General features: G+C 53.0%; 1 protein-coding gene across 1 annotated transcript in view; it reads left to right on the top strand.

Annotated features, from left to right (window-relative positions):
• The first annotated feature begins 1917 nt into the window (after nt 1-1917).
• The window catches only part of FAM53B (family with sequence similarity 53 member B), a 79945-nt gene continuing 66489 nt past the window's right edge, over nt 1918-15373 (top strand). Inside the window, exon 1 of the mRNA XM_051982684.1 lies at nt 1918-2097. The gene's annotated coding sequence lies outside the window, so the exon portion shown is untranslated. The remainder of the gene's footprint in view (nt 2098-15373) is intronic.

The raw sequence follows: 15373 nt of genomic DNA, 5'->3' as shown, positions 1-15373 counted from the left end.
AAACAGGAAGACTACTAGTGCTTGCAGGCCTCCCAAAGCAGCCCATTTCAGAGGACCTGATGGCCGTTGTTTGCCAGCAGGAGTCACTGTCAGCCTCCTAATGAAAAGGCTCTTTCCGGCCGTGAGTGGCAGAGCAGGGAGGCGATGGGACAGCGGCAAGGAAGCCCTGACGTTTGTCAATAAGTGCTGGTGTTCCTGGGTGGATCAGTTGCCCCGCTTGTTCTGGACTCTACTCATGGAAACACCTGCAAAGCTCAAGCTTGGGTTCTGAGAACATTTTTAATGCAAAGGGATATAGGTAAGTACAGATATGGCCAAGATCTGAGCCTGAAGTACAGGAACCTGTCTTGGCTTTCTTAAGATTGGTGGGTCCCTTCCAGTCCTCTGCACTCGAAATGAGTAGACAGAGATCGGAGTGGGCCACGCTAGATGTGAAAGTGGACACGGGCTGAGGCTCTCTGGGAAGAATGGGCCAGTGTGATCAAAAACTTCAATATCTCGGCAATAGCCATGAAATCGAAGCATTTCCTGAGTGCGCCCGAACTCAACAAGTTCATTGATGTTTGATGCTGGGGATTGAAACATTGGATTAAAACCAATTAAATGTTCCTAGAAGCAACAAGAAAGTTTCTTGATTTACCAATAGGCCCATTCAAATGGCTCAGACACCGTCCACGTGAAGTAATGAGGTGTTTTGTTTTTTTGGCACGAGGGAACAAAACAAGAAAGGGGAGGACGGTGAAAAATCGGGCACTTTTTTAGGAAGCCCATTTCTCCAGAAATGTGAAGTCTTTTGGGGGGGAAGCAAAGGGGGAGAAAGTGAAGGTCACCTAAATGATCTGCCCCAACGGAAAGGAGAGATAAGAAATCCTGGCCTCGGCTGGCTAAGGAAGGAAAGCAATCCAAGTCCCCCCCAGGTAAGGAGCACAATGAAAACGAGGCTTATTCCAGGGGGGTGGGGGGCATTCCTGAACTAAAGTCAACATCCCAAGTTGCCGAGCCAAACACAGCCGGCCTCTGCTTAGCAACCGCCAAGCCTCCCTTAAGCAGCTGCGTGGATTTGGGATGTGGCTGCCGAAGGACTCGTTCTTTTATTTCATTCCAGCCCCTCTAGGTTAGGAAAAGAGCCATTTTTTTTTTCCTAAAGGAACAATGCACCCACAATCCCTCTCCCTCCCCTTCCCCCCATAAAAGGAAATAAACTTTGGGATCAACGGCGACTTCAAGCCCCCGAAGCTGGCCGCGGAGGTCCAGTCACTCCCTTTCTCTGGAGGGCTGGGGCGCTGTGGTTGCGAGGGAGGGCGGAGGGCCGGGGCCCATCCCGCGGTGCTCTCACCTGGGCAGGTGGGCCGGGAAGCAGGCCCGGGACTGCCTCGGTGGGCCCCGTGCCCTCCCCTCCCGGGCAGTCCGAGCCGCCGGCCCCTTTCCCAGGACGCCCTCTAGCAGAGCCAGCCCCCAGCACACCACGCGCTGCCGCTTCCCAGCCCGCCCGCCCCCCGCCCACTGGAGGCTCCGTGCGCGCACACACACGCGCACAGCCCGACACACGCGTCCATACACACACGCCCCCGTGGGTTCGGGCCACACGCCGCCGCCGCCGCGGCTCGGAGCCCCGGGCCGGCAGAGAGCGGGCTGCCTTGGGCTGGGGCTGGGCGGGGGCGGGGGGCGGCGGCGGCAGAGGTGGGAGTAGCGACAGCAGCAGCAGCAGCAGCAGCAGCAGCGGGAGGAGGACCAGCGGCGGCGGCGGCAGCAGCAGCAGCAGGAGGAGGAGGAGGAGCAGCAGCAGCAGCAGCAGCAGCAGCAGGACCCCCAGCAGCAGGAGCCCCAGCGGCAGCAGCCGGCCCGGCGGCGGCTGAAGCCCGGGGGCGGCGCGGCACGGCACGGCACGGCGCGGCGCGGCCCGGCCCTGCCCTCTGGGTGAGCGCCTTTTAAAGGGACTAGTTGCGAACAGTTCAGGAAGTGACAAGTCTATTTCCTCCCCGTTCGCAGATCGCTACAAAGCGCAGCGCTGCTCTCCGCTCCCGCCGCCCCGCGCCCGCCGCCGCCAACTTCCCGAGGGGATCCGCGCCGCCGCCGCGGGAGCTCGCCCGAGCCAGAGTAAGACCCGCTCCGGAGCGGCTGCGCCCCGCGCCCTGCTCCTGCGGCCCGGGGCCCACGCCGCCGCCGCCGCCGCCGCCGCCAGTGGGCTGGCCCTGCCGGGGCAGACAGATATTGTTACAGTGTGTCCGAGCGAGCCGGGCGCGCGGACCCGGCGGGCTCCGGGCCGGCTCCGGGCGCGCTCGCTCGCTCCCCTCTCGCTTTTTGTCCGGGCGCAGCGCCGCCGGGGAGCGGAGCCCGTGGAGGGCAGAGGGGCCGGGCCGGGCCGGCCGGGCCAAGCCGGGATGAGGGCTCGGCGGAGCGCACGGAGGCCGGGGGAAAGTGCCGAGCGAGCCCAGGCAGGGGCCCGGACGCGGCAGCCCGCTCGGGGTCCCCGCGGCGCCGGGCAGCTCGCCCCAAAGTTTCCGATTTAGCGGCAGACAACTCTTTTGTTTGCCTAAGTTTACGTGTGCCCGGGCGGGCCGGGGGCACCGGAGGCTGGGGCTGCGTGCTGCTCCCGGCGCCCGGGAGGCCAGAGGAGCGGGAGGCGTGCTCGCCGCCTGGCTTCTCGTGCATTTATTTTGGTTCCACGCGGGAGTGGGGCGGTGGGGGCGGGGTTGGGGGAGGGGGCGGCTCGGTGACTCGCACGCTCTGCCCTGCCGCTTGGCTGGTGGGTACGGCCCTGGGGGGCACCGGGGAAATCCCCTTTTCGCCGAACCTCCTGCGTTTGGCAGTCCCGGGGGAGCGGCCGTGGGCCGCGGGGGGCGTGGGCAGCAGCGCTGCCCGGTCTCTGGGGTCCCGCGCGCGTGTTAGCGCAGGACCCCCGGGTGCAGATGCCGAGGGTCCGGGCCGACGCTGCCGAGAGCGGGGGCCGAGGGGGCAGCGCGGACGGCCCGGGGGCGGCCGCTGGCGCTGCCGGCTTTGGCTCCTTCAGCTGGCCGGAGGGAGGCTCGCGTTTCTCCGGTAACTCTTCCAGCGCCTCCCCGAGTGGAGCCGGGTTAATTAGCACATACTGTACTTAGAAAGATGGGGAACAAAGAAAGGCTCTTTGCAGCGTTTGATGGATGGTATTCTGCCTCCTATAGGCTACGCTGCCAGTGTTGCGTACGTTACATTACATTCTTTGTGAGTCCGGAGTGGGGAAGAAGTGGCCCTGGCAGCGCGGGGGAGCTCCAGCCCGGCCTGCCTCCCCACCTGTGGGTGCCAGGGCAGCGGCTCCCAGCTCGCCACTCCCTGCAGAAGGGCGAAGCTCAGCTCTCCCCAGCTGGGGACAGTTAGAAAAGAGTGTGTGTGTGTCTGTGTGATGGACTGCTGGGGTGGTGGGAATGCCACTGTACCCCTCCCTGGAGGAGCCCCTTCTGGTGGAGGGTGCCTGGAGCACGTGGGGAAACTTCCAAGGAACTGGCTTCCCGGTGCTAGCCAGTGCCAGAAGCCCCCAGAGAAAAGCAGGATATCGCTGCAACCTCCAGGGAGGGAAAGGCAGTCTGGGGCAAACATCCCGGAGATCCCAGCCGGCCTGCACACCCGGAGTGCTGCCCGAGTGCTTGGGAGGGTGGAAGGAATCGCTAGTCTCCAAAATCTCCCTCGGGGAGAAGTTCGCATGTTAACCAAAGTTGAGAGATTGCTGGAAAAGCATGTCAAGTTGACCAGCTTCTGCTTTCATTTACACGGAGCACTTCAGCAGTCACTTGTGAGCAGGAATTGCTCTTGTTTAAGGAACCTTACCCGACTCCTAAACCCCCCTCCACACAGCACACACGCACACACACACACACACACACACACACACACTCACACTCACTCACTCTCCAGTTTGGTCAGGAGGACAACAGGAACCAGCAACATTTACCTCCTAATCTCCCCCAACACACAACACAACACACACACACACACACACACACACACACACAGCCAGTTTGGTCAGGACAACAGGAACCAGCAATATTTGCCTCCTAATCCCCCCTCCACACAATACAACAACAACAACACACACACACACAGAGCCAGTTTGGTCAGGAGGACAATAGGAACCAGCAACATTTGCGTCCTAATCTCCCCTACACACACATGCACACACATGCACACACACACACACACACACACAGAGCCAGTTTGGTCAGGAGGACAACAGGAACCAGCAACATTTGCCTCCTAATCTCCCCTACACACACACACACACACACACACACACACACACACACACACACGTACACACACACACAGAGAGCCAGTTTGGTCAGGAGGACAACAGGAACCAGCAACATTTGTCCATCTCGGCAACCCTTTTTTGTCGGAGATAATGGACACCTTCAGGCTAGGCTTCTTCAGCCTTTCCGCCTCATTCCCACAGGGACCTGGTGTTTATTCCACCCAGGGTGGGTGCCCCGGCTGTCACCAGCTCTGTGGAACCTAAAGCCCTGATCCGATTGACTTCTCTAAAACCAAATAGGAAAGGAGAGTTGTCTGGGTCTTTCTCCATAATGACCAATGCCTTTTCTGCTTCGGCCCCCCAAAAGGAGTGGGGGAGAAGTGGCGTTCCATGCAACAAGGTGATCTTAAGGTTGAAGCCTTGATGTGTTTCCCAGAGTCTGTTTTTTCCTCCCTGGGAGGCTGGAGTGCTATTCTGCCTTTATCTCTATCTTAAAACAAAACAATTTGGTGATAACAGCTGATACTGTCACTGCTGCTGAAACTAGAGTTCACTTGGATGAGCCAAGTCTGTCTATTCAAACAGAAGCTCTCCTACCTATCCCCGTCTTGGCCAAGAGATCTGTGACTCAGTTTCTCTGTTCTCCCTTTAAGAGAGAATCAGCTTTTGTAATATAACAGCTCGTTCCAGTCCTTATGCAAAAAACCAAGCAACTATCCAACCCTAAATCGAGAAAACCTGGCGTCTCTTCGGAACGTTACCTCTGGTGCTTTCAAGAGTGGGGTGCTGAAGGATTCTCTCTAATATGTCTTTCAAAACTCAGATGCTCCGACTTCTGGTGTTGCCGTGCCATCTGTTTCAGTCTGGGGCTCAACTTCCTTTCGGGAGGCTGCAGAGAGATGGGCCTTCTTGGGAGACCATTCTGGGATTAGGCAGCAGAGGATGCTGGAGAGCAGCATGGCGTTATATGAGGTTTTGGAACTGAAAAGGGATTTTGGAGGCCATTGAGTCTCATCTTCCCTTTTTACAGATGGGGAAACTGAGTTCAGAAAGTCACCAGGGTAGTAAATGACAGACCCGACTTCTGAACTGGCTTCTCTGACTCGAAATCCGGACGAAAAAGATTTTGCTTCATCCTTAATATTATCTGCAGCTGAAGGGAGGGCAGCTGAATGATCATTTCAAGCTCAATAAATGCGTTTTTTCTGCAGCCTAAAAACATCTTTTCCAAAAAAGCAGAAACAAAAGCCTAAACAAGTAAAATGGCCAAAGAAAACAGGCCGCCACCGCACACCTTTCCAGCGTGTAACAAAAGAAACCTGGCGGCATCATTTGTTATGTAATAAGCTGATAAAACAAGTTCCAGGTTTAGATGGAAACCAGATGTGGAGAGAGTCTCTAATTGTTCCAGCAAACGGGCATTTTGGTGAAATCACCAGCGTTTGCAGCCCGGAGAGGTGCCGTTATTTTGCACTGGGCTCAGGGAGAAATCTGCAGCTTGGAGGTGCTCTGGATTTTGCTGCTTTGGCCGTGTCTCCGTTTTCACTCACATTCTTCATCTCTGTTGAAAGAGCCCTTTCCTTGCCAGCATTCATGCCTGCCCGGGGCTTGGCTCCGTTGGCCCGGCCTGGCCCGGCTCGGCTGGGCTCAGCTCCGTCTGGCTCGACTTAGTCTGGGCCAGCCCGGCTCAGCCCAGTTCGGCTCGGTCTGGCTTGGTCTAGCCCAGCTCGGGTCAGCTCAGTATGAGCCGGCCCGGCTCGGCCCAGTTCAGTCCAGCCCAGCTTACTAACCCCAGCCCGGCCCAGCCCGGCTTAGCTTATCTCGTCTTGGCTCACCTCGGCCTGGTCTGGCTCGGCTGGGCCCATCCTGCTCTGCCCAGCTCTGCCGCTGCCTTGCTTGCTCCTGAGGCGGCCATGATTCCTCTCCTGAATAGGGGTTACTCTGAAAAGTGCCCTGCCCTTCAGAGCTTCCCACTCCCTGGCCAGAGGCCCCGATGGACTCGCCCGAAGGGGGAGCTTTCCGATTTGCCGTGCCCTTCTCTCCCTTTCCCCCTGCCTCTTTTGGAGCGTGTGTGGGCTGTCTGTATAGAGTCCTTGTGTCCTGTGTGGCAGGGGCTGGCCTGGATCGCCCGGCCTCGGCAGTGCTGGGCGCAGAGCTTGGGGCCGAGCCAGAGATCTTCTGTGCCCAGAGACCTTTCCTTCCAGAGTGGGCAGGGTGGTTTACATCACTCTGACTAATGGTCCTACTGCTTACATGTCTGGATTCAAAAGCAGTTTGTTCTTCTCTTCGGAGCTAGGTTTGGAGGCTGAGACCTTGCCCGTCTGTCCCATCCAGCTCTGCCTCTTACTCCCTGGTACAGGTGACTTCTCAGTCAGCCTCAGACAGCCTCAGTTTGGCCATCTGTAAAATGGCTTGCTTTGGATGGCCTTGAAATCCCTTCTAGTTCTTAGTCTCTGATCCTGGGATATGACTTATCTTCTTGTCGCAGTCATTGTCTTTACCAAACAACTCTATTTTAGGACATAGTCTCTTCTTGTGAAAATTTGGGATCCAGGTTTGTCCTCTGCATCTTTCTTTCTTTCTTTCTTTCTTTCTTTCTTTCTTTCTTTCTTTCTTTCTTTCTTTCTTTCTTTCTTTCTTTCTCTCTCTCTCATTCTCTTTCCTTCTTTCCTCCTTTCCATTCTTCCTTCCTTTCTTCTTCCTTTCTCTCTCGCTGTCCTTCTTTCTTTCTCTTTCCTTCTTCCTTCCTTCCTTCTTTCCTTCTTCCTCTCTCCCTCTCTCCTCTCTCTCTCTCTTTTCTTTCTTTCTTTCTTTCTTTTTATTTTCAAAACATGTGCTCAGATAATTTTTTAACATGGACCCTTGCAAAACCTTGTATTCCAAATTTTCCCTTTCTTCCCCCCACCCCTCCCCTACCTGACCAGTACTCCAATATATGTTAAACACGTTAAATCCAATATACGTACACATATTTATACAATTCTCTTGCTGAACGAGAAAAATCAGATCAAAAAGAAAAAAAAGACTTTCTTGAAAACAAAATGCAAGCGAACAGCAACAGAAGGAGTGAGAATGCTAGGCTGTGATCCACCCTCAGTCCCCAGGCCTCTCTGTGGGTGCAGATGGCTCTCTCTATCATAAGCCCATTGGCCCTGCAGGCCCATTTCTTGATGTCGCTCTTCTTAACTTTGCTGAAACTTTGTCTAAAAGTTGCTTTGAGATCTACAGTTGAATGCAGAGCAAGAAATGGCCAAACAGCTTTCTGCTGGGAAGAAAGGTCCCTTAGAAAACACATCTTGATGTGGGGGAGTGATAAGGAAAGGGGGGGAGAGAGGGAGGAGAAGGGAGACAGGGAGAGGAGGGACATTTTCCCCCAGCAGCATCTGGAGAAAGTGAAATGTTTCACTGGTTGGCAAAGTTTTGAAGGGCGGCCTGTTTATTTGGGGAGGAGGAGGAGGAAAGCAGAAGGCTTAGGAATGACAGGGGAGGGAGAGATGGAAAGAAGCCCTGCAGGGGTGTCTCAAGGGGCAGCAGAGAAAGCTCAGGAAGAACCTTCAGGAGTTTGCATTTCAAAGATTCCACCTTGTAGAATTTCCTCTTGGGTTAAGGATCAGTGGGACGGGAATCCAACCTCCAAAGTTTTCCTGTTCTCTGCCTGGCCTGCACTGGGGAAGCTGCAGCTCACGTGGCCAGGGCCTCCAGGGCCCCTGAAGACTGAGCCTGGAAACTGTAGCCTCCCCTAGGCCCTTCTGTCAGAGCCCCGGGGACCTTGAGTGTAAGGGAGGCCTGGTGAATGGAGGGAATGTTTCCATCACTTCATTCTGCTGAGATTGAAAGCATGGCAGGCTTTTGGCTCGAGAATGGATCACTAGGTCACCCCTGAGTTTTCTTTTCTCCTTTCCTCCCAAATAGACTCCCCCCCGCCCCCCACCCCCACCCCAGCCCTGCTGCCCCCACCTTGGCTGCCTCCTAGCCGGGCTCTGTGGGCTGAGGACAGAAAAGATGGCTTCAGGAAGGCTGAAGCCAAAATGGTTGTCAGTGGTTATCCTGGTTTTTCATGAGTTTGCCCTGAAGTGAAGGTTGCTGTGTTTACTAGATGGAGGCCCTGCCTGGGTCCTGTTTTATCTCAAAGGGGAAATTTTGTTTAGTCTTGCTAATGCTCAGCTCGGATGGAGAAATGTCAGTCGGGGAGTTTCTGGAGATCTGGGTTTCCTGATCTGAACATGGGGTAATTCGTTTGAAAGCTTTTGCTCGTTCCGCGAGCTTTGGTGCACCTTTTATTTAAAAAAAGAAAGCAAGAAACCCATTTCTTTCAAAAAAAAAAAATGCTTCTTCCTTACCTGTCGGCAGCCAGGAGCAAAGCCCGGTGATGGCTCCTGCCCCCGTCCTTAGTCCCATCCAAGTCTCCACTTAATAGATTGAGAAGATCTTTTCCAGCTTTTGGGGTTGTTGGTTATACTTCTCATTTTGTAACATCAATGGCATTATGATGCCTTCGCCACCATTCTGTTCAATATCAGGTTTTGTTTACGTGCTCGAAGTAATCTAATAATCAGATCCAATCATTCAGCGGATGGGAACTTTGCGTGCTCTGGGCTCACAAAAGGAGGGAGCCCCGAGCTTGTTTCAGATCTGTGAGAGGAGGATGCCCCGGGGAGGAGGGGGTGAATGTGTAGTCTCGGGGGAGCCACTTCCGGGGGGCCCCCGAGAACAGCCCAGCAGCCTGCCTGCTCAGGCTTCCCTCTCTGACGATGAGGTGGGTGCTGGGGCCGCGAGGGCCTGTTGCCGTCTTGATTAGATTTGCTCGTGGTTAGCACTGATCCTTGATAACTCCAGCTCCCCGATGGCCAGTGGGGAATCTGACCTTTGAGACTGAACAAACCCTTCTTTTTGAGCTTAGAGTTACATTTGCCTGCATGGGAGTGACTCCGGGTCCTTGGGAGCTCTGCCAGCTCTGGTCTGAGTGCAGGTGCTTCTAGGGCAGCCCCCATGAGGGGCAGAACATTGGGAAGGCTAAATTTAGAGAGGCACCCAGCTGGCCACATGGTGATAAATGCAAGGAACCAGCCTTTATTAAGCACCGACTGTATACCGCACATGGGAGTAGGTGCTGGGGATGCAAATATAGTAAATGAAACATCCCACTCCCAAGAAGTTTACATTTGTATGTGTGTCTATATACACAGATTTCATACATATATATATATATATGCACAGAATAAACATAAAGAATAAATGCAAATAAATTCCAGATAGTTAAATACAGGCTAATTGGGGGAGCACTGCCGGTTGGCTCTGTGCACAATGTGGTGCTCGGGCCTTGCCGGGAAGGAAGGCCGGGATTCTCTGAAGGAGAGATCAGCAGAACCAACGTCCCAGACATGGGGGTGTCCAGTGCAAAAGCAGAGGTGGGAGACGGAGCCATGTGGGAAGAACAGAAGGAAGGTTCGTTTGGGAGGGATGGGGGGAGGTTGGAGTAGACAGCAGTGTATAAATGAATTTGGAAAGGCAGACTTGGCCAGGTTGTGAAGGATTTTAGAAAGTAAACAGAAGGCTTTATCTTAGAGACACAAGGAACCGCTGAAATTGATATTCATTAGGAGAGCCACGTGGTCAAATCAGGAAAATCAGTTACGAGATTGATTGGAGGATGGGCTGGCGGGGAAAGAGCGGGGGTGGGGGGTGCATTTTTTGCCATCTCTAGATGAGAACCGATGAGGGCCTGAACTAAGGGAGTGACCTGTGGGTGGGGAGAAGTGATTGGGTGGGAGAGCTCAGTTAGAAGCAGTAACATTGGCTCACTGATGGGACAGGTGGGTGACGGAGGCTAGGGATTGGAAGATGTGGGAGGTTGGAAGGATTGCGGGGACTTGGCCAGGGAGAGGGGAGTTTAAAGGAGGGGAAGGTTGGGGGGGGGAGAAAGCGAATCTTGTTTTGGACACCCTGCGTGTGAGGCAGCTCTGAGAGAGCCCGTTTGAGACGTCCAGGAGGCAGTTTATGATGTAGGCGCGGAGCTCTGGGGAAAGCCTGGGGCTGAATATAGAGATCTGGGTGCTGCTGAGAGAGATTTTAATTAAACCCTCGGGTGCTGTTGAGGTCATCAAGGGAGAGAGTATAAAGGGAGCAGGCCCCGATAGCTGCCGTAAGAACCCTCCCGGATGAACTCACACGTCCTGAAGCTGCTGAAAAGAACTGACTTCTGCCCGCTTTGGTCCCTTGAAGCCGTGTCCTCGATCCCTTCCTTGGCGCATCTCGGAGCAGGATGGTAGGCTAAGAGGAGGGCAATATCTTGGGTTTACTTCCAGTTGTTCTTGCTTAGGCTTTAGGGTTCCTGGCCTTGTTACTAGATCTCTCACCCAGCACTTTGGAGCAGGGCCAGCTTTCACAGGAAAGCTTACAGATCCTTCTGGACCGCACACTTGTAAGGGCAGGCTGAGCCCCCCTCCCCAGTCCCCAGCCAGCGCTGTGCTCTAGATTACTGGCTGGGGATTCCCCCTTTTCCACTTTCCTCCCTCTATTCTAAGTGTCAGAGGGCAGACCTCAGCCTAGTGTGGCAAATGGTAGACTTATAAATAGTAGGTGCTTAATAACTGTTGTAGTCTTGAGCCTTTCGTTATTCTCGAGGCCCAGCTGAGCCGGGGCTCTCTGCACTTACCACCTCCCCAGGAGGCTGCTGCCATGCCGGTCTCCTTCCTCCGAGCCAGAGCAGCCCATGGGTGATGGAGCACAGGTCACCCGTGGGTCCTGCCTCCGAGCAGGCTCAGCACGTGGGGGTGGGGCCTGTCTTTGGGGGGGAGAATCTAATACTAAACCTCCCCCAAAGTGCTTCATGCTCCCCTCTTGTCGTGCAGGAGGGCCTTAACCTAGAGAGGATTGGCTTATTTTTCCTGAAATAACCAACATGAGGATTTGCTCATCATCAGTCATTGGCTAAGCATTTATTAAGTGCCTACTGTGTGTCAGGCACCGGGTTAAGCCCTGGGAATTCAAAGACAAACAAAAACTAGCCCCTGACCTCATGGAGCTCATGTGCTAAGGGGGAGACCACACGGAAATAATTAGGGACAAGCCAGTTGCCTCCAGTGTAAATGGGGGTGGAGGAGGTGAGGGGAAGTGGTGGAGGAAGTAGCTGAGGGGAAGGTCTCTGGGCGGTGAGGGGAAAGAGGGGACGGCAGACTGGGAAAGACCGGCCTGACCTCCTAGTCTGGAAGGCCCCCTGTGCTCAGCTTCCTCCCTGGCCTGCAGCAGCCCCAGGAATCAGCCTGCCCTGCTGGAGGTTACTTTGTATCCGCCGCTTCCTGGTTGGTTCAGTGGTGAGTGTATCACTAGGAGAAGAAAGTGCAGGCTCTGATTTGTAACTTATTTTGGCAACTTCTTAGCCTCTTAGGGAAGGGCTTTGGGCACCTGGGAGCCAATGGAAACTTTTTAGATACATTTTTCTTCCCCCTCCCACCCTGGCCATTAGCATGGAAAAGTCAGGATGATTTGAACAGGGCCAAAGTGCCTGGGAAATGCCGGAGATGGCTTCTGAGTTCATTAGCTCTGACCACTAATTATTATCAGAAACTCCTGCTGTGATTTTAAATCCCTTTGGCTTGTTTATTTACCCCATGACTCAGTTTCCCCCATTTGAAAGTCCCGCTCTCGTCAGTAGAGTGCAGGAAGGATTGGGGAAGTTTAAGACTCACCCAAAATATGTGGCTGTTGGGGTTCCCTCCTCCGTCGGAAACGGGGCTTGCTGGGTCTCTGTGGAGATGGGGCGTTTTCTGCTCATTAGGTCTGGAGGAAGAAATACAGATTGCTTCTCTGCTCTGGGCTGAGTGAAGGCAGTGAGCGGGAGTCTTGTCCCACAGGCCGAGGGATGAGCCGGGATTTTCTCTTTGTGGATGTTGGAAGACATTTTCTGCTTTCAATATGAGAGGTGGTTGGCGGGTCGTGTATTTGTTCGCTAGAAAAATTGTTGCTGGGTTTAAAATAAAACCCAGCTGCCCAGATGAGACCCCTGGTGTCCTTTGAGGAAGAAGCCCTCGCGTTTGCCTATCAAATTAGAGCTAGTTTCCCCACCAGGCCTTTTTAGCAGCTGGCTTGAATGTTGCCTGTTCAGCTCTTCTTGGGAATTTCAATGCTGTTGATTTTATTTTTAAAAACTAAACTGATCAGCCTGCTCAGGATGCCCTCTCTGAAGCCATTTAGGGATTCTGGGAGTCAAGACTTACGTTCACAAATACTGGCAGCTCGTTTCTTCCGGAGGAGAGCCTGGTCTTGATTTTGTGTTGACAGTTTGCCAGGCTTGAGGTGGCCATAACTGCGCTTCTCCCTTTGGCCCTGGCTACCTTGTGCTGGCTTTGGGGCCTTCTGGCTTCCTCTTTGCCATGCCCCTTTTCTTCCCTGTCTGCTGTCCTGGGTCAGCAGCTCCCCTGGGGCCCTGAGTGTGGTTCCTACTTATGGTTTTTCTTTTTTTTTGGAGGCAGCTGGGTGGCTCAGTGACTAGAATGCCAGGCCTGAACTCGGAAAACTCTGAGGTTAAATCCAGCCTCAGACACTCACTGACTGTCATCCTTATCTTATTGATGACCTCCATAGTATATCAGTCTGGTAGGGGAATCATTGAGGTATTGACATTTTGGTCACTTATTTATATATTTATATAATTCCAAATGGCCGTGGAAGCAGAAAAAGCGCTGCAGGTCCCTGCTGGTGGCTTCTGGGAGTTGGAAGGATCCTCAGTGGCCACAGAGTTCGGCCTTTACATGAATGAGGAAATCACTGCCATCATCTATCTGACTTGAGGGTCTCTGGTGCCGGGGAGCCCGTGACCTCCAGAGGCGCCAGGCTACTTTGCCTTGGTTTTATTTCCAGTTGTTCTTGCCTAACACATTGGACCGGGGCCAGCTTTCACAGGAAAGCTTACAGATCCTTCTGGACCTCACACCATTAGGAAGTTTCTCCACACGGCTAATCTCTTTCCGATGCAGTGTCCCCAAAATGATTCTGCTTCCTTGCAAATAGTACTTTTATAAGGGTTTCATCAATCTGTGTCAGAGCCCGGGCCATCCAGCTTCGAATGTGTGAGGGATTCTCACGACGCTTTGAGACTTAGCAGAGCGAGGCAAATCGGAACCAATTCAGCAGCTTTGAGGTGTCCGGAGCGGGGTGAGAGCTGAAGTGTCTTATGAATTGTTGGCGAGGGACTCCCCAAATCTCGTGTTTAGCGGTCTCCGGTGTCTTGTTATTTTTCCAGAGGAAGAATGGAAAGTTCATGTTGTGAGTTAGTTTGCGGCTCTACACAAGAGGCAGAGTGAGTTAATCTTTTGAGCTTTCACTTGGAGAAACTGGATCTGTCTGTACCCAGAGTAACTTGGTTTGGCCCCGAATGTAGGAAATGAAATGCAGGTAAGTTTAATGAGGTCACTTGAATCTTGCCTTTGCCTTGATCTGAACACTCCCTGCAACGGTTCTTTGGCAGGTTTCTGCGGTCCCCTGTTTGCTTGGGCTAATAAGAAAGGTTCTACTGGCGAGACTTTTATAGTCACATTCCTTTATATGTTTGCGGATCGAATCTTTCTTTTATTTGCAGTCCCAATTTTTAAAAATCCCGTTAAAGCTAGAGCGCCTCTTTCATTGCTAGAATGCATCCTATCGGGAAGGGTCACCTGGGAACCGATGGAGGCCTCCCCGTTCGGCCCTGTTGCCGTGTTGCGGGATGCACCCACGGTCCCGGCAGTCTGGAAAGTCCACTGGGTCGGTTTCCTCAGTAGCTAGCTACACCCCTTTCGAGGGCCACTGAAGGATTCTGGGACAGTGCTGCCGAACACTACGGATGCCCTTCCTGTAGGATGCCACGGCCTCTAGTGACCTTTGACTCTGATTCACAGTGGTCTGTAGCTGGGATTGGGACACTCGGCCTTTAGAGAGCTTCGGTTTTTGTGACAGGAGATGGCAAACTTTGCCTTTGGCCAGTATTAGGAAAGAAGGGCTCCTTGTTTAATGGGACACAACCATCAATTTTATCCAAAGCTCCTCCGGGAGGAATTGTGAACAGGGTGATATTTCCACGAGAGAGTCTTCCTCATTCCGCCAGAGGTTCCAGGCTGGGGCAAGGCTGGCTGAAGAGCACACAGAGGTGGAGTCGCCCGTGCTCCCTTGGCCAGAGTGAGGGTCTGAGTGGTCAGAGACCTTTGGCAAAGTCACCCGGCTTGCAGTGACGGTAGCTTTGTGGTTACAAAGTGTTCTGTGGGTGTTAGTGCATTTGAGCCTCACACCGCTCCTGTGATTTGAGTTTCTCTGTTTTAGAGACTCAGAGATAAGTGACTTGTACAAAGTCACAAGATCACAGGATTCTAGGAGGTTTGAGATGGAAAGTTCCTGATAGAACAATTGGCTCAAACCCCTGCTTTCAAAGAAGCCCAAGTGGCGGGGAGTCTCCGAGCCCTGCATTGGGCTGCCCTATGGGTCTCTTTGATGGAATTGCTCTGTAATGAAGCCTTTCTCTCCCCCGCCTCCCTTTTTTCTTTCTTTTCTTTTTAAAAATACTTTAATGACTTCCTTGGAAGAAGTCCAAAATAAAACCACTTTATGTGTGCCCCATTCCCTTCTGTAGTAGGTGAGGTGCTAGCAGGTACAATGGAAATAGATTCCTTGAAGTTAGATGTGTGTGTGTGTGTGTGTGTGTGTGTGTGTGTGAGAGAGAGAGAGAGAGAGAGAGACAGAGAGAGACAGAGACAGAGACACAGAGAGACAGACAGAGAGAGAGAGAGACAGACAGACAGATTCAGAGAGACACAGAGAGAGACAGACAGACAGAGAGAGACAGAGAGAAAGAGTGTGTGTGTGTGTGTGTGTGTGTGTGTGTGTGGTTTATAACTCCAGCACCTAACACACTGACTGGCACATAGTAGGCCCTTACAAAGTGCTTGTTAAATTAAATAGTAATAATATTTAATATTTGAATCGAGCTTTAAGGTTTTCAAATTGCTTTGCAAATATTTTATCCTCCTAACAACTTTGGAAAGTAGGTGCTATTATTATTCACATTTTGCAAAAAAGGGAAACTAAGGCAGATAAGCTAAGTGACTTGCCCAAAGTCACACAGTTAGCAATTTTTTGAGATTTGAACTGAACTTAGGGTCTTCCTGACTCTCAGACCAG

The sequence above is a fragment of the Antechinus flavipes genome, chromosome 2 (genome assembly GCF_016432865.1).
Source record: "Antechinus flavipes isolate AdamAnt ecotype Samford, QLD, Australia chromosome 2, AdamAnt_v2, whole genome shotgun sequence".
Taxonomy (NCBI): Eukaryota; Metazoa; Chordata; class Mammalia; order Dasyuromorphia; family Dasyuridae; genus Antechinus; species Antechinus flavipes.
The sequence above is the reverse complement of the archived record's forward strand: the minus strand, read 5'-3'. Positions and strand labels throughout refer to the sequence as shown.